Below are 19,394 nucleotides of genomic sequence, written 5' to 3'. Positions count from 1 at the left end.
GTGTCACAAGCAATCTTGGGGTTAGGGTATGACACCTCTGATCTAAGCAATAAACATTCCTCATCACTTTAGTCTTTCTTGTGTGGTTGGTCAGGACAAATCCTTTTTGTGTGGTTATAGATCTTGTCCAAGATATTCAGAGCTCAATGCCACCAATACAGAGTCATTTTTAAACAGGAACATTGAGAGACTAGACCTTCTACAAAAAATTCTACTTACACTCTGAATTGTATTATTACCCAGGTCCTATCACAATGGAGAACAATTCTGAAGAAGAATTCATCCCCATATTCTCTGCCTCATCATGTTTATGATGGGTCATTGAATAGCATCATTTCTGTTATTATATCTTTAAAGGAATATTTCATTATTTTGATGTGTAAAAATAAGTGTGATTAAGGTGGAGTTTTGCTTTATTTAATCAGATTTTTCCATAATAAGCATACAATAACACACTAGGATTTTATATTTTCTATATCTTTCAGTTAAATGTAAGATAGCAAAAATGTGGTCCCTTATAGACTATCAATTATGAAAACATTAATGTCCCCTACTAATACTATTATTAAGGATGTCTTTGATGCATGTATAAATGAGTATTTTAAAGATATTGTATGGATGAGAAAAGTAGACATATGGCTTGGTAAATGCTTATGTTCTCCCAGTGTGCCTTGTCTCTGAGTAGTATTTAATAAAAGTGAATTGAATTCTTCCAATGACTGATCATCAAACATTTATATATCATCTACATATACATAGCACTGTGCTAGTTACAAAACACAAAAATAACCCTCAAGGAATTTACAGACTAGAAGTGGGGAAAGGTCATCAACAGAGATAATTATAACACAAAATATGGCATAATAAAGGTATTAAAACATTATGAAACAAAGTGCTCTGTGAAGGTTAATTTAGATCAACAACTAACATCATCTAGATAGATATTCTCCATGAGTTGCTATAGCTAAAAATGTTTTAAACTCTTGTTCAAATTACAGGAAACTAGTCTCTCTAAAATCAGTTAAGCCAGTCCTCAAATGATAGACATAGTCTGCCACTAGGCCCATACTCTAACACTTTATACCTAGGTGGGACTTGTTATATAAAGGAACCACTGGTATTGCCTTTAAGCATGACATCACAGGGGGACTCCAATTTAGAGATTTTGAGTACTCTAATTATTTTCATTGAACTTGATTCATAATAAGCACTTAATGTCTTTTTCTCATTCTTTAAATTATGTGTGTACATAACTGTACATACACAGAGCATATATGTATACATAGAAAGACATTTAATAGCAAATAGTTCAGAATAAGCTATAATTTCTAAATCAATAAGCATGTATTCTTATTATATTTCATGTATCATGTAAACACTGGGAACATAAATACAAACAAAAATAAAGATGGTTACTTTCTTGAAGAATAGTATATTCTAATAGGGTATATGAGGCATATAATATATATATGTAATATAAAACATTGAAAATGTTGAAATAGGGAGAAAAAAGTGTCTACACAGAATACAAATGAGACAAGAGAGAAGAAAATAATATAGACAGGTAGTAGATTTTTTTCAAAATAAAAGTTCTAAAAAGAACTCATCAATTAAAGAAAGGATAACAAAGATAAAGATATCTTTTATGGCAATAAGGGCACATGGATGAAGAACTATAATAATGTCTGATAATAAGATATTCCTTCTTACTAAAGTCTGTCCCACAATACTATCTAATGATTTTACTCCAGTATGGATTCTCTGACATCTTAAAAAGTTGCTTCTCAGAGAAGATTTTCCCACATTAATGGCATTGAAATGGTTTCTCTAAAGAATAAATTATCTGTTAGATATTAAGAGTTTCCTTCTCAATTACAACTTTCATGCCCTTGTACTCAAAGGCTTTCCCTCTGATATGAATTCTCTGATAGACATAAAGTGTTTCTTCTGAATAAAAACTTTCCCACATGTTAAGAGTTCAAATGTTGGAGTTTGTTCTTCTCAGGGCACAGCCGGTTTAGAGGCTTAGAGCCCTTCGGATGTCTCCAAATCCAAAGGTTCTGCCCTTCAGCCTCTGCCTCTGCTTTCTTCTGCCTCCAACAGAGATGGAAGATCTCTCTTATCTCCTTCTGGGGAGCCCAGCACCAACTTGCCGCGGAGAGAGGGCTTCTGGCGTAGCTCCACTGAAGTCCGTCAAAAGTGTTCTCTGCAGCAGAGTCGTTTCTCTCGAGTCTAGCGCGATCAGCCAGCCAAGAGGAAAAAATGTATTCTGCCATAGATCCTTCATCGCTGGCTTTTTATCTGCCTCTTCTGAGAGAATGGGATTATGGGTTTTCTCCATAGTGCTCTCTGGCCCAATGACTTTAAGGGAGGTGTGAACTCTCTTGAAGTTAGAAAGTGTACTTTGTGAAGCTAGCATACTTGTGGAGTCCAATGAGTAAAGGTGGGAACACAAGCCTTGTCTTGATTAGTTCTACTTAGTACCTTGTTTCAGGTTCTGGCCAAAACAACTTCTTGTAAGATTAGATCAACTCTAATTACTTAGCAGTTAGTAAGGATTCCAACATCTCCCCCTTTCTTTTGTTTTAAAACATAGGGGGTTTCTGAGGGGGTACACATAAATCCATCAATATGGGCCAGAACTTTGTAACAGATATACATGGTATACATAAATCCATCAATATGGGAGGCATTATACATAATTTACATGAGCACATAGCAATATAACACAGGCTAGTAGTAATGTAACAAATAACAAGAATCAATCTGAAAATTTACACATGTCCATAAGTCCTAGAAACAGTCCAATAGGATTCCATTGTCCATTAGTTCATGTGCCAGGAATCTAATAATTCTTATGAGCACAATCAGCAACAGAACCACCCGATATTTCTTGGGTCTTCTCCTTTGTTTCAAGGGTCTGCTCCATCTTTCTGCGATGGACAAGGCGAATGCGGCTCGTAGGCACCCATCTGATTCCTTCTCTACCTGTAGAGATGCAAGCAAATCCTCTCCCCCAAGCAGTTAGCCTATCTGGTCCCTTCCATTCACCACTTTCTGGGTCTCTCCACATCACCTGGCGATTATCTAAGGATAGTGGAGCTGCTCGCACTGGACACTGCTCTTCTGGTGGGTTATAAAACCTGTCTGCTGGAGCCAGTGCATCTTTATCAAAGATTAAAAAATTAATGGTATAGAGAACTAAATTTAGAAGTTCTCTAGGGTTACCCGTGGCTCCCCCTTTCTTTTGTTTTTGGAGGAGTGTCTTAATGTCTCTGTTTCTTCTTTCTACTATTGCTTGACCTTGAGGATTGAAGGGTATGCCAGTAGTGTGTAGAATCTTATACTGTGCACAAAAGTGTTCAAAATGTTTGGAGGTATATGCCGGTCCATTATCTGTTTTTATTTCTTGTGGCACACCCATAATTGCGAATGCTTGAATGAGGAATTCAGTGACCACTCGGGCTGTCTCTTTTGCTGCTGGTATGGCAAAAGTGAATCCTGAAAAGGTGTCTACCACAACGTGGATAAAAGACAGACGACCAAAAGATTTATAATGAGTCACATCCATTTGCCAGATTTCATTGGGTCTCAAACCACGAGGATTCTTCCCTGGAGGCAGTGTAGGAGCTTGGAAGGGAAGGCAAGCTGTATAGCTTTTCACTATGCTCCTAGCTTCTTCTTTTGTAATCCCAAACTGTAAACGCAAAGCTCGAGCAGCCTGATGGTATTTAGAATGGGATTCCTGGGCCTCCTGAAATAAAGGCGTACTGGCCAACATAGTTAAAAGGCTATCTGCCTTTGAATTTCCATCAAAAATAGGACCTGGAAGTCCACTATGTGAATGGACATGCAGGATATAAATCTTTCCTGGATGCTTTCTCACTTGCTCTTGAAGTTCCTTAAAGAGCTGATATATATTAGAAGCTGCAAATTTTATTTGGGCTGTGGCAATTCTTTGTACCACACCTACTGAATAGGCTGAATCAGATATTATATTTATGTCGCCTGGGTAATAAGTGAGAGCTAGCATGATCGCATATAATTCGTTCTGCTGAGTGGACTGAAAAGGAGTTCTGACTACTCTTTTTACGGTTAGATCATGAGAGTATACAGCACAAATATTTTGGTTGGCTGCGTCTGTAAAAATGGTTGGTCCTTCAAGAGGAACCTTAGAAACCTTCTCCTCAAAAATCCATTGCCAATTATGCAGTAGTCTGGTTATCTTTAATGGAGATCCATGTGCAAAATTTGGAGCCATGGCCAATAAAATCTGCCACTCTGGGATGGTTTCACAGCATACATTAATTTGTGCATTTGTATAGAAGGTATATATCTTGTCAGGTCTTGTCCCAGATAATTGTACTGCTCGCTTAATGGCCTTTAATAGAATTCTAGCCACAAGCACTGGGTAAGGCGTAAGGCTTTGTTCTGGTTGTGCTGGGAGGTTCACCCACTCTATCACACTGTCTCCTTGATGAAGGACTGCTGTGGGTGCTTCTTTTGTAGCAAAAACTGATATTTCCAAGGGTTTTTGAGTTACTCTCTCAACTACATTGGATAAAGCCAGTTCAACTTCTCTCAAGGTCTCTTGAGCTTCTTTTGTAAGCCGGCGTGGTGAATTTAAAGCAGTGTCTCCCCTTAAAATGTCATATAGGGGTTGCAATTGATTGGTAGTTAAACCTAATACTGGACGCATCCATTGGATATCTCCTATTAATTTTTGGAAATCATTTAAAGTGTTCAACCTCTCTGTTCTTAAAGACAGTTTTTGTAGTGTAAGTGCCTTAGGATATATTTCATATCCTAAATATTGAAAAGGAGCATGTCTTTGAATTTTTTCTGTAGCGATATGAAGTTTGTAGTATCTTAGTGTTTCTATGGTTTTTTGTAGACATGCTTCTAGAATTTGTTCCTCCGGTGCACATCCCAAAATATCATCCATATAATGTAATAGCATAACTTTTGGAAATGCTTTTCTTATTGGAGCAAGAGCAGCAGCAACATACATTTGACACATAGTGGGGCTGTTCTTCATACCCTGTGGCAAAACCGTCCATTCATATCTTTTATAAGGCTCAGCTAAATTGACACTGGGCACCGAAAAGGCAAATCTCTTCATATCCTCCTTATCCAGAGGAATGGAATAGAAACAATCCTTGATGTCTATAACCCAAAGAGGCCATTCTCTAGGAAGCTGAGTAGGAGATGAAAGTCCAGGCTGAAGAGTTCCCATAGTTTCCATCTGATCGTTCACTTTTCTTAAATCAGTGAGCATCCTCCATTTTCCCGATTTCTTTTTTACAACGAACACTGGTGAATTCCAAGGACTTAGAGAAGGTTGTAAATGCCCTTGTTCAAGCTGCTCCTGTACTATATCTAATAAGGCCTGAATTTTATCGCTACTTAAGGGCCACTGTTCTATCCACACTGGTGTATCAGTTTTCCATTGGATATGGTGGCACAACCAGGGCAAAAGTATAAAGATAGGAGACATAGTCAGGTTGACTAAATCATGAAGTAAAAAAGTAAAGTGGGGAAATAGAGTATAATCTGGAAAGTTAGCTTGAGGCCTACATATAGAATCCAAGCATGCTTGGTTGATTCAATGGAGAATCCATATGGTATTTATTCATATTTATTCTGCATATACTTATAGATATTCACTTGAATCATGCTTGATCTGTATAATTTTATTATATTCACTTTTTATTTGTGTGTGTGTGTGTGTGTGTGTGTGTGTTTATAGCTGTGGTCGTTCTTTCCATTTACGTTATTGTAGTTACTATTTATATTACTGTTTATATAATAGCAATATTACTGTTTATATTTTCTTGACTTTGCTTATTTCACTCTGGATCAGTTTATATAGATATGAATATATTGTGGAGTGTAATGTAAGGTCTTAGTTTAAGCTTAATTTCTTTCAGATTGCTTTATGGTTTTCTGAGCAGTTGCTTATCAAATAAGGAGTTTTTCCCTAAATAATATATGTTTTCTACTTTGTTAAATAGTGGGTTATTGAGATCAATTGTTTCTGATTTTCTCTTGTCTGGTGTGTTCTATTGATTTATTTTTTTTTTAAAACAGTCCTAGAGGGTTTTGATGACTGCTGCTTTATATGCCTCTGCATTTGTAAATGAGACAGTAAACACTCTGAGAGATGTGTTGACTTGCATGGCAGTGGGGATTCTTGTCAAACCTGAGGAGCACTGATTTTTCATAGACTTGTGATCAGGAAACTATATCAACAGTTTGAACCTTAGTCCTTCAGATCAATCAAGTCTAACAGATGATTTTGCCATCCCTTTAAGGAGAAATTAGCCTAGCCTAGATGAAATAAATGTTATTCATATCACATCTTGTTAAGAGTTCAAATGTTGGAGTTTGTTCTTCTCAGGGCACAGCCGGTTTAGAGGCTTAGAGCCCTTCGGATGTCTCCAAATCCAAAGGTTCTGCCCTTCAGCCTCTGCCTCTGCTTTCTTCTGCCTCCAACAGAGATGGAAGATCTCTCTTATCTCCTTCTGGGGAGCCCAGCACCAACTTGCCGCGGAGAGAGGGCTTCTGGCGTAGCTCCACTGAAGTCCGTCAAAAGTGTTCTCTGCAGCAGAGTCGTTTCTCTCGAGTCTAGCGCGATCAGCCAGCCAAGAGGAAAAAATGTATTCTGCCATAGATCCTTCATCGCTGGCTTTTTATCTGCCTCTTCTGAGAGAATGGGATTATGGGTTTTCTCCCATAGTGCTCTCTGGCCCAATGACTTTAAGGGAGGTGTGAACTCTCTTGAAGTTAGAAAGTGTACTTTGTGAAGCTAGCATACTTGTGGAGTCCAATGAGTAAAGGTGGGAACACAAGCCTTGTCTTGATTAGTTCTACTTAGTACCTTGTTTCAGGTTCTGGCCAAAACAACTTCTTGTAAGATTAGATCAACTCTAATTACTTAGCAGTTAGTAAGGATTCCAACACCCACATTTATTACATTCAAAGATTTTCCCTGCAATGTGAATTGTCTAACAGGTGAGAGGGGTCTACTTTTCACTGAAATCTTTTGACATTCATTATATTCAAAAGATTTCCTTCCAATATAGTTCTCTGACATCTAATAAGAACCTGTCTGTCGGATGAAGACTTTCTCATATTCTTTACATTCAAAGGGGTTTACTCTAGTATGAATTACCTATTGGTTTTTAAAATAATATTTATGACAAAAGGCTTTCCCGCAGTATTTTTCATAATTAACAAGAGCCTGTCTAATATTTAACTTTGTGAAAATAAAATTTCCCTCTTCCTTAAAGTATTAATAATTTTATTTTTCAGGTCAATCAGAAAAGAAACAATGAGAAAGGCATATATTCAGTCTTCATGTGGGTTTGTTGGTTTGCAGTGAATATTACTGAAGGTAAGGTATAATATAAATTCCCTTCATGGGGAAAAGGAGAGGTTGAATAGAGGACTAATAACTGGATAAGGCAATAACATAATGAAAAACACATATTCGTAGGATTTGGAGATATGACATATTAAAGATCAATTAACCTAATACCTTCATTTTAATAGATAAGGAAACCGGGACCCAGAAAGATTAAATCACATGCTTACACAGGAAGTAAATGTCACAGATGAGATTTTAACTTAAGTCTTCTGATTGCAAATCTGTTTTTTCCTGCTGTACCTCACTTCCCTACACATGTTCCCTTTTGGAAGAATAGCAACAACATAGAGATATCTTTTTGCCAATTAGTGTCTAGGTAAATATGAAGAGGAGAACTGAGAATTAAATAATTTTTCTGGGATTAATAAGTAGGATAAGATAGAATGAAACCTCGATTAATAAATGTCATATAAAATAAAAAGCATTGATTTGGGTGAAATATGTAAAGAGGCAAATTTGGGCTCGATATTAAAAAAAAACCTTCCTACAAATTAGAACTATCCAAAATTGAAATGGGATCCCTTGGGAAGTGATAGGTTCCCCTTCATTAGTGATCTTTAAGACAAGAAGAGAGGACTACTTCTCAGGTAATTGTAAAGCAATTCTTTTTCATATGTGGATTAGATTAAATGGACTCTGAGGACCCCTCCAATTCTGAGATTCTGAGTATGGAGGGGGCTCTAATTTCTATCCCTACCTTTGTTATTAAATATATGCATGGCATCAGGAAAATCATTTAACATTTTAAGTAAAGTTGCACAAGATGATCAACTCTAATAATTTATAATTCTTTGTTCTTAAACAGAAAACTTGGAATACTAATAAATATCAATGGAAAAAATGTTAAATAAAATATTAGCAAAGCGCCTAAGAAATATAATAAAAAAAAATGACTACAACCAGTTTGGAATTATACCAACAGCTTAAAGATGTATCAACATTAAGAAAACCATAACCATAATAGATTATATGAATAACTAAAACAATGAAATCCTGTGCTTTTATTCTTAGATGAGAAAAGATAACTAACAAAAGACAATAGGGATTTGTGATTTTAAAAAAATAACTACTAAAAGCATATGAATAAATGAAAAATAGCATCCATCTAACAATAAGACAGTATTATTTTTAATGGAACAAAACCACTAAAAACCTTTCCATAAAGATACTAATTAAAAATATAGCAGGTATTCCTGCTAAAAGCAATATTATTTGATAGAATGCTAAAAACCATTGCCTATGGCAATCACAAAAAAAAGATTTGAGGGAATAAACATAAACAAAGAAGAAACAAAATCTTTGTGCAGAGAATATTATGGTTTATTTATAAAGGAAAATATTAATTTTTAAAATTGTTTTTTGATTTTAAATTTTGTTTTTAATTTTAAATTTAAAAAATAATTTATTTTTAAATTTTAAATTTTATTTAATTATTTTTTTAATTTTAAAAATTATTAAAATATTTAATAATTTCAGTGAAGAAGCTAATTTTTTAAAAAACCTCCATAAATCATCAGTCTTTCTATGTGTGCACGTATTTCTGTGTATTTTTGTTACCAAAAAACTCAGAAGATAAAAATAAATTCCAATTAAAATAAATACAAAATGAATAAAATACATGAAAAATAACTTATCAAGAGCAAATAGTGAAGTTCATGGTTAGAGAATTGGTCTCAGAATCAAGGAAGACTTGGGTTCAGTTGAAGATTCTGAGACATATTAGTTGTGTGGCCTTGAGCAAATCATTTAACTGTCTGGTGCTACAATTCTCTGAGATTAAAAATTGTGAACAGGTGTTAATGAACTGGAAAAAGTAATTTCCTCAGTAGAAGTTTCCTGTACCATTGTGAAATCATGCATCCACTGGAAGTTCCAAATATGTTGAGGACTTCTGTCATTACAACTACAAAGCATTCTTTGTAAAAATAAAGGGAAATTATTGGAAAGATAGCGATTGAATATGGTTGAGCTGCATCAATATAAGAAAAAATAAGAATAATTGCCTAAATTAATTTTCAGATTTAACTTCATCAGACTATTAAGGGTCTATATGATATTACAGGATTAAATAATAACAACATTCATCTTAGGGAAGTCTCTAAATGCCTACTGAGGCCTAAATGCTATGCTTCTAGGTGGTTGCCACAGATTATACACCTGATTGTAAGAAGCTGTTATCAGACATGGAGTGTTGTCAATTGTCACTTGCTAGAAAATATCATAAAATTCTCAATTTGTGTGTGTGTGTGTGTGTGTGTGTGTGTGTGTGTGTGTATTACTACTATAAAAGATCAAATACTAGTCTTGGTTCCACTCCTTCCTCTGAAACTTATTAGCTGTATAATCCTGTGCAAACCACTTTATTTCTCTGTGCTTCGGATAGCTCTAGGATTTTTCTAGCAAGTCAAAAACTTTTATAATCTGCTTTGATGAAAGAAGTTCCCCACCATTGTTTGTGACACTACATTTTGTAAATTTCTGTATATTTGGAAGATACATACATGGAGATACTGTGGTGGAGTGGGAAGAATTAAAGAAGCTCAGGTCATATTTCATCTTTGATACTTACTCCCTATGTGACATTGGATAAATTATTTAATCTTCAGGCTTCATTTTCCACATTTAAAAAAGGGGGATTAGACTAGATGGATTCTGAAGTCCCTTTCAGGCTCCAAATCTGTGATCATACGCAGACATACATTCACATACATTTGGGTAATTTCATTTCAGGGATCCTTGATTCCATCTTATCTCTACATCCAGTCAGTTATCAAGCTTTTTTGATCCTTCCTTTCCCAGTTTTTCATATCTAAGCATTTGTCTCCACTCTCATTGCTACCATCCAAATTCAGATCTTTATATCCTCAGGCCATATTCTCCTATTAGGTCTCCCTACTTCTAGTTTCTTTCAGCTCTGAAACATAACAAAAATTAATACTGATTGCTAATCTATACAAGCTTCAAGGAATCCTTTTGTTATCTTGCCGACTACTCAAAATGGAGTAGAGAGTAATTGAAAGTATGCTTTCAGAAAACATAGCTCTAAGTAATGACCTTGGAAATTACTACTTGTAGAAACCCAATGATGAATAGTAACAAAAAGCCTTATAGCTGTTGATTAGTAGCTTCTGATCAATCCCAAAATATATCAAGTTCAAAACCCAAAGTGTTTTTGATTTTGGGTTTTTCTTTGGGGTCAAAAGTAGGAGGAATTAAAAGATTTTTGTCTTGAAAAAACACAGGGCAATTACTATTTAACAGATGCAGTACCCAGCTGGAAACCAAATGAGTCATCCAAACCTAAGCCAGACAGAGCAGAATGAAATGGCAATGAATGTCTGGTCTATTCCTGTTGTTCATATGATGATTCTCATAAAAGCCTCTTACCAAGCTAACAAACTGGGAGAAAAACAATTTTTAAAGCAGCTTACATGCAAAAATAAACAATTTTGTTGCCTTAATATAACTTTAGACAACCAAAACAGAAGCTTTACTGCATTAGATAGGGCAGCTGGGTGGCACACTGAATAGAGTGCTGAGCCTGGAATCAGGGAGACTCATTTTTCTGAGTTCAAACTTGTTCTCAGTCATTTGCCAGGAGTATGACCCTGGGCAAGTCACTTAATTCTCTTTGCCTTGGTTTCTCTATCTATAAAATAAACTAGAGAAGGAAATAGCAAACCACTCAATTTTCTTTGCCAAGAAAATCCCAAATGGGATCACCAAGAGTCAGACCCAACTGAAACTATTGAACAATAACAAAATGCAATAACAGAAAAAATCAAATGTTTATTAAATGTCTCTCAATCTAGAGCAGTGTTTCCCAAACTTTTGACATGTGTGTACCCCTTCTATAATTTTTGTAATGCTGAGTACTCCTTGTCAAAAAAAAAAGTATATATTTTAATCAAAATCAATATATATATATTTTATTTTTTTGGTACATACACAAAATAATTATAAATGAAAATAAAATTATTCATAATAAAATATAAATCCATGCCAGGTTTGTCACATGCGGAAAAAGAGCAATTGTTGGAATTGGCTTCAGATGGATACTTGAAAAATAAACATAAGGAGTGTACTTTAACATCATTCTGGTTATAAATGTAACATGTATATCCTGTTTTAATAGAAAAAGTTCTGAAATACACCTTGCCTTTTCCAACTTCATATTTATGTGAAGTTGCTTTTTCAGCATTTGTAGACATTAAGTCAAAAAAAGGAACAGACTATTGGACATGGAGCCGCATTTCAAATTAAAATTAACAACCAAGGAACCAAATTATGACGATCTGTTATCTCAGCACAAACAATTCATCCATCTATATAAAAATCATCAAAATCAGTGGACTTACTAAAGCACCTAACAAACCTTTCCTATAAGAAAAATCGCACAAAAGCTAAAAATACACAGGCGCCTGGAGAAGCCACTATTAATGAAATAAGTTATCTCTGTAACGAAGTGCAGTATATTCACGCTGTGTCACACCCAGACCATTTCACGACTCACGAGATTGTCTTGACTTGACTCAAGAGAACGTAGAATTAGGCGCAGCTAAGCACGTTGCAGTGCATATCCCCACCAAACTCCAGTGTAAACTCTTCCAGTACCTCTGGGCGTATGCATACTACACTTTGGGAAACTCTGATCCAGAGGATTAAATGGGGTCCAGCAAAACTAAAATGTCTGGTTTCAGGATTATCAGTGCCATCAGTGTTTCTACCTAAAGATAGAAAATACTGTCAAAAGATAAAAGATACTGTTTCCCAATATACCATGTATCAACAAACCATTGAATATTACCAGAAAAACACTCCAACTTTATCCTCATATTATTTTCTCCACATTCTATAGAAATGACAAAAGACCACTGAATAGGAAGTCAAAACATCAGGATTTAGTTCTGAGCTTGGTCTTATCTCTTTTTAGCTTTGTGATCCTGGCAAATCATTTAACTTTTCTGAGTCTCAGTTTCCTTATCTACAAAATAAGAATAAGAATACATGTATTCCCAGACTCACTAACTTGTCAGAAAAACACTTTGTAGACTGTGAAATACTATATGAATGTAAACATTATTTTTAAACATTTTGACAAATATTTTTAATAAACAAAATACTTATTTCATGTCTGAGATGCAGCCTGCTTTACTTGGATTCTTTAGTTCCTCTAGGAAGGCTGCTTTCTCTACTCCACAGCACATTATCAGTCAATCATTAATTTATACTGAGTAGTGGTGGCTGTAACAGAAAATTGAATGTGTGCTTTTGTCCCTTTGTGAAAGCTTTCTGCAATGCCAAGAACAAAATCCACCCAGTTAGTCACTATCCTCTGATGAGATGCTGACCCAGAGTGAATCAGCATCACCTGATTCACAGAAGACTTTAGAATATTTCTTCGGGGAAAGAAAGAGAAATGTAGATACTCAGTATAAGTGAAAACAATGAAGGACTAGAAGAATGTGATTTTTTTATTTAATGTGAGGGTGTTTTTTTATTCTCAATACAAGAAATTTTTTACCTATCTCATCAAATCTAGAGGATTTTTGTTATTGTTGTTCATTTGTTTGTTTTTATTGTTAAATACCTTTCAGGGCTAGACAGTTCAAGATATGGAGATTGTATTCTCTGACATTTGGCTCTGCCCATGTCTGCAAGTTGATCTGTAGCAGGCAGAATTCAATGCTACCCGAACCCCATTATCAGACTCACTCAGGAACCAAATTGTACATTAAATTACAAGGCAAGATTATCAACAGTAAAGTAGGAGGGATGCCCAGACAGTCTGCCAGCCTCAATCAATCAATCGTATTTGTTGAGCTGGAAGGAATAGAAAGAGGATACTAACCCAGCAAAAGCAGAGTAACAGTGAACAGGGAGAATAGAAGAAAAGCTTTAAGGCTGCTCCAGAGCAAGCAAAACATTTCTAGACTGTTGGCAAAAAGCAGCATCAGCCAGATGTGCAGCAATTCTCTAAGGGAATCTAACTCACAAAATCCCATTGGTCACAAATTCTGCAATAATGGAAACCGTTTTAAAAAAATGAATCTGTATGTCCTACAAAGGGAAACAAGTTTCATATCAATATAATATATGGTGGGGAGTGGGGATCTGGATGAGGAGTATTGAGACCTGGCTTTGAAATTCACTTCTCCTATGTATTCCTCATCTGATTTAACACAATTCACCTTACCTCTCCAATAAGACTATATCTAAATATGGACAATACTGTCTTTTACTTTCAGTTTCTGTCTCTTCTAACCTCTATCTCTCTTTGTCATTTCTTTGTCTCTGTCTCTCTTTGTTACACACACACACACACAAACACACACATATATGCACACTTTCAATCAACTGCACTACTACAAGGATATAGATTTATATATTTTCATCTAGTTAGATACTCCCTTTATGCAAATTAAAGCCTCTTCATCACCTTATGACCAATCTGGTGATAGAATCTGTGAATTTAGCTGATGTGAGCTTCAAACAACAGCTATACCTTCCCTAAAAGAGTTGCCCTTATTGCAGCCTTTCTGGCTCCAATTCTGTATCCATTGGCACAGTCTCCAAGCATCCTGGGTCACTTCCATTCCAGGAGAACTCTGTCTCTCTTTCTTTTTATTTGATCATATTTACATATACATACATATATAATACAAATATTTGTTTGATGAGTTTATTTGCATTAATAGTAGGCTTTGTGACTTTAAAATATTTTAGCATGTATAATAATAATAAATGCTCTATAAGGCAGCTAGGGTGGGTATTATTGTCCCCATTTTCCAGATGAAAAAAGTAAAACATGAAGAGGTTAAGTGGCTTGCCTGAGATCAAATAGCTAGTAAAAGACAGAACTGAGACTCAAACTTGAATCTGCCATGAAATAGTGAAAATATCCTTGACTTTTCCAAGAAAATCCGTACTATTTCTGCCACTAATTAAACACACGACATCTCCGGATCCTAGTTTCCTCATTTGCAAAATGAGAAGAGGAAGGGGAAGGTGGACTAAATGGTCTTGAAGTTCCCCTCTAGCTCTTAAATCCTGTAATTCTATGACAAAGACTAACATCTCCACCAAGAGAAACAATCAATATAGTCATTAATAAGAGGCCTAGTCATACTTTTATTGGAAAGGATAATGATTTTTCATATTAAGTCACCGTAACTTGATGGAAAATGTCATGATGTTTAAATATATTATATGCCTAGCTATTGCTAGGAAATACAAGACAAAAAAAAAAAAAAAAAAAACAATACTATCATTCATTGACAAAGGAGTAGGTACAAATTTTTTTTGTGATTTTTATCCTTTTTAGGTTTTGGGTTTTGTTCTGTTAGTTTGGTTTTTTTTAAATTTTGAATTCAAATTATTTTACTTCCATCCAATTCCTCCTCTGAACATTGAAAAGGGAAGAAATACATCAATTATGTACATGAGATCCAGGCAAAATATATTTCCATATTAACCATATCACAAAAAAGCAAGAGAAATGTGGGGGAGAGGGGAAGTATGCTTCATTATATACATCAACTCTCACTTTGGAAGTAAATAGCATTTTCCATTATGAGTCCTTTCAAACTGATTTAGATATTGTATTAATCAGAATAGCCAAGTCTTTCAGTTTATCATCATTATTATACTCCAAATATTATGTCCAAGGTTCTTCTGGTTCTGTTCATTTCACTTTGCATTAATTCATGTAAGTCTTCCCAAGTTTTTCTGACAGCATCTTGCTCATCATTTCTTATAGCACTATCATATCCCTTCACAATCATATACCACAACTTTTCAGTCATTCTTCACTTGATGGGCATCTCAATTTCCAAATTTTTGCCAACATAAAAAGAATTACTATAAATATTTTGAACAAATAAGTTCTTTTCCCTATTCTCTGATCTCTTAGGGACACAGACCTAGCAGTGATGTTACTAAGTTATAGGATATGCACAGTTTTATAGCCCTTTGGGCATAGTTCCAAATTGTTCTCCAGAATAGCTGACATTCCCAATTCCATCAAGATTGCATTAAAGTACCTGTTTTTCCACATTCTCTCTCCAGCACTTGTCCTAATGGTGCCTCAAAGTTGTTTTAATTTGCATTTGCAAATCAATAGTGATTCAGAGCATATTTATATGATTGTTGATAGTTTGATTTCTTCTGCAAACTGGCTGTTCATGTCCTTTGATTATTTATCCATTGAGGAATGACTTGTATTTCACTCCATATTTATGATGGGGGTGAACACTGAAATTGTCCGAACTCTCCTTTGAAAGAGGCCCCACCCTTTGGGGCAGTTAAGTGGTCTCATTCAGCTGTGGTTTGGCCCTCTATTGAGTTGAAGACTAGTCCTGAACCATTCCCAGTAGCTCACACTCCCCAGATAAAGTAATCTTTTTTCAATTGGAGATCTAGGCCCCAGGCATTGTCAACAATTGAGGGAATCTCAATTCAATTTTGAATTGAAGCCTGAGCCTCAGAAGGATAATCAAAAACAGCTCTGAACTCCCAATCTTTGCAGAAGTCCTAAACAGGATTATGCTTGCCGAGGAAGCTCTCTTCTTGGCAAAGCTGCCTGCCAGGACTTTTGCCCATTGTGAAGATATTCTCTTATCAGTGTTAGTCTTTGTTATCTTCCTAATAGGACCTTTTTTACCCACTAAGAAATCTGTCCTCCTAGCAGGCTGGCAATAAGTCCCTTTTGCCATACAGATTTTGGGTTTGCCAATTCTTTTAGCATAGGACTTGCACCTCCAACCAGAGGGAATTTCCCATCCCAATTCTGGCACCTCTTCACTACCATTAACCTCATCATTCGCATCTCATCTGGTGTTACTCTGTGAGCCCCCACCAGTCGGGAGATAACTTCCTGGTCAGACTAGGGAACTCTGCAAGTAATGGGGGTGTCCAGGATTATTGGGTATGCTATCAATACCCACAAAGTGGCCCACAGATGCCACCTTATAATGTCTGGGCTAGCTCTCTGGAGGCCTGAGGATCAGTCAGAGTCAGGATCAGTCAAAGTCTTTGGTCTTTAGGAGGAGAAGGGAAGGAGGCAGGCAAGCTACCATACAGCTCATTAAAGATGAATCCTGGACTCTGGAGTCCAGAGCCTGAAGTCTTCCCTGCTGAGCACGCTGCAGCTGAGAGACTTTGACTCTCTCCCTCAGCCCTCTAATCCTTCCCTATGATTACTTCACCACAATACATTCGGCAAGTGCCAATCATGAGGAGAGTCATCACATCCCCAGATCATCTAAGTTTATGTTTATAGAACCACTATATCCATTGAGTAAGTACTTAGCCTGAAGTATGCTGCTGTCTTAGATTCAAGTACACCTTTTCAGAGTTCCAGCCCTCTACACAATTTTCAGAGGTCCCACTCTCAAATGTCACCACTTCCTCCCTGGACGCCACCTCATTTGTACTAGTTATCCCCCAGGAGAACTACCCTGAAATGACTATCCCCTGTTTCCTTGCTGGGAAAGATCTCACACCCACATATTACCACAGGGACAATAGTTGTCACAATGACCCATAATGGTCATGTTTACATCTCTGATGTAGGGACTCTGACTTGTACCATTAATACTATGGGTACAAGTAAGTGTGACTCCTATCAAGCCTGTCGCAATTTCATCTCAGCAACCTGTACCAGCTGCACAGGTAGGTCAAAGGCTGGATATATTTATGACTATGGACCTCCCCAAAGAATAACTCTAGGGGATCCATTCCAGGATTATCCTCGCAAACTCACTCACAATGCTTTTACAGCAACTTCTTTGAAACTTCTTCATAACCTCATCATTTGCACCTCATCATTTATACATGTGAGAAACAGAGCCTTTTATCAGAAATACTTGCCATAATAATTTTTTCCCAGTTTCCTACTTTCCTTCTCATTTTAGTTGCATTTGTTTTCGGTTTTCTTATTCAAAATCCTTTCAATTTTTTGTGGTCAAAATTATCTACTTTACTTCCCTTTATCATCTCTATTATTTGTTTGGTCATAACCTCTTTTCATATACTTGAATCTGACAGGTAATTTTTTCTTTATCTTCCCAATTTCATCCTTTATGTCTAAACCATGTACTCATTTTGACCTTATTTTGTTATGTGGGATGAAATGTTGGTCTATGAACAGGTTATAATTTTAAGGAGATAGGGTTTTGTTTTTCCTGTTTTCAGTAATAGAGGAAGTCATTTACCCAGAATTTTCAGTATAAAAAATTCAATATACTGAAACAGGATTCATTTTTATTTCAAAACTCACTCTACTACTGAAGTTCCCTATTTCTGTTGACAGGACTACTCTTCTACTAACCTCCCAGGTTCATAATCTCAGAATTTTATGTGATTCATTCATCTCCCTCTCTTCAAATGTCCAATCAGTTGCTAAATCTTGTCATTTTTACCTCCACAATCACTGGGGATTGTTTCTTATAGAACAATTATATTCCATTGCAATCATATACCATAACTTATTTAACCATTCACCAAAGTTTGAATCATTTCTCTTCTCACTGCTCAAATAACTTATATCTTATTTAAAGCCATAACCAGTCCTCCTTGGTCTCCTTGCCTCAAGTGTCTTTCTATCCAATGCACTACCCTCACAACTGCAAAACGATTTTCCTAAAGTATAATTCTCCCCTAATCACTATCCTACTCAATAACTTCAGAGGCTCCCTAATGTCTGTAGGATAATATACAGATTCCTCTGTTTGACTTTTAAAGCTCTTTACAACATGGTCCCAAATCTAATTATTAATTATTCTTCTCTCACTCTATAGGTCAATCAAATTGACCTTACTGATCATATACAATACCCCATTTTATATCATAATAACTTTACACTAGCTCATATAGAGTACTCTGTTTTATGTCATAATAACTATATCATAATAACTTTTCCTAATCATGGGAATATACTCACCAATTACTTTCACCTCATACAGTCCTTCACTTTAAGACTCAACTGAAATATCACCACCTCCACAAAGCCTTTACATCTTTACCCACCCCCAACAGCTAATGTCTTATTTCACTAACTACATAGTATTTAAATACCCTGTTTTTTTATTATATATGTGTGTGTGTGTGTGTGTGTGTGTGTGTGTGTGTATACACCTTTGTAACATCCCTTAAATACACTTTCTACTCTTCTCTGACACTACCACAATTCTAGTGCAAGTCCTCATTACCTCATGTCTTAATTTTTACAATAGATTGCAGATTCCTATGACAGTATTGTCCTTTAAAAAAAGAAAAGAAACATAATAAAGTTGATTTAAAGTAGTTTTTATTAATTTAAAAAAGTAATTTCAAACTAAATAGCACATGAGCCAGTTAACAAATGTAATAATTCAAAAATAGTAATTCAAGGCTAAATAATCACAAGATCAACAATTCAGAGATGAGATAAACCTTAAAATCCAAGTTTAACTCTCTCGTTTTACAAACGAGAGAACCTTCTCATTAAAAGGTACAAATCATTTTAGAGGAAATATCCAAAAAATTATTTAAATTATGTATAAAGCAAACATCGGCGTATCCAAGTAGGCCTTAAGTCAGTGATTTTGGTAGCCTTGAATTTGTAGTTTTCATTGCTGACATTCACTTAAGCCCACTTAACAACTTAACAAAACAAAAGCCCTGCCTTTTCCACTCAAATCTCTTACAAAATCCCAGGGAACTACACTACAAAATAAACAAATCAGAATGATTTGGTCAGCTCTTTAAAATCACCAGTAGCCATGTTCCTTTGAATTTCAATTTATTTCATTTTATTTTATTAGGCTTTATCCACAGTTCTAATGTTTAGAAGGCTTGCTACATAGTTCAGTTTTAATCTGCACTCAATGAAAAAAAAATATGAGTTGGGAGAAGTTAGGGGAAGGGGATCTTGTCCAGATATAGATCATATATTGTACCAAAGGCATTTATAATAATAATGCAG

Source organism: Antechinus flavipes, chromosome 1, assembly GCF_016432865.1.
Source record: "Antechinus flavipes isolate AdamAnt ecotype Samford, QLD, Australia chromosome 1, AdamAnt_v2, whole genome shotgun sequence".
NCBI lineage: Eukaryota > Metazoa > Chordata > Mammalia > Dasyuromorphia > Dasyuridae > Antechinus > Antechinus flavipes.
This window is presented reverse-complemented; position numbering follows the sequence as displayed.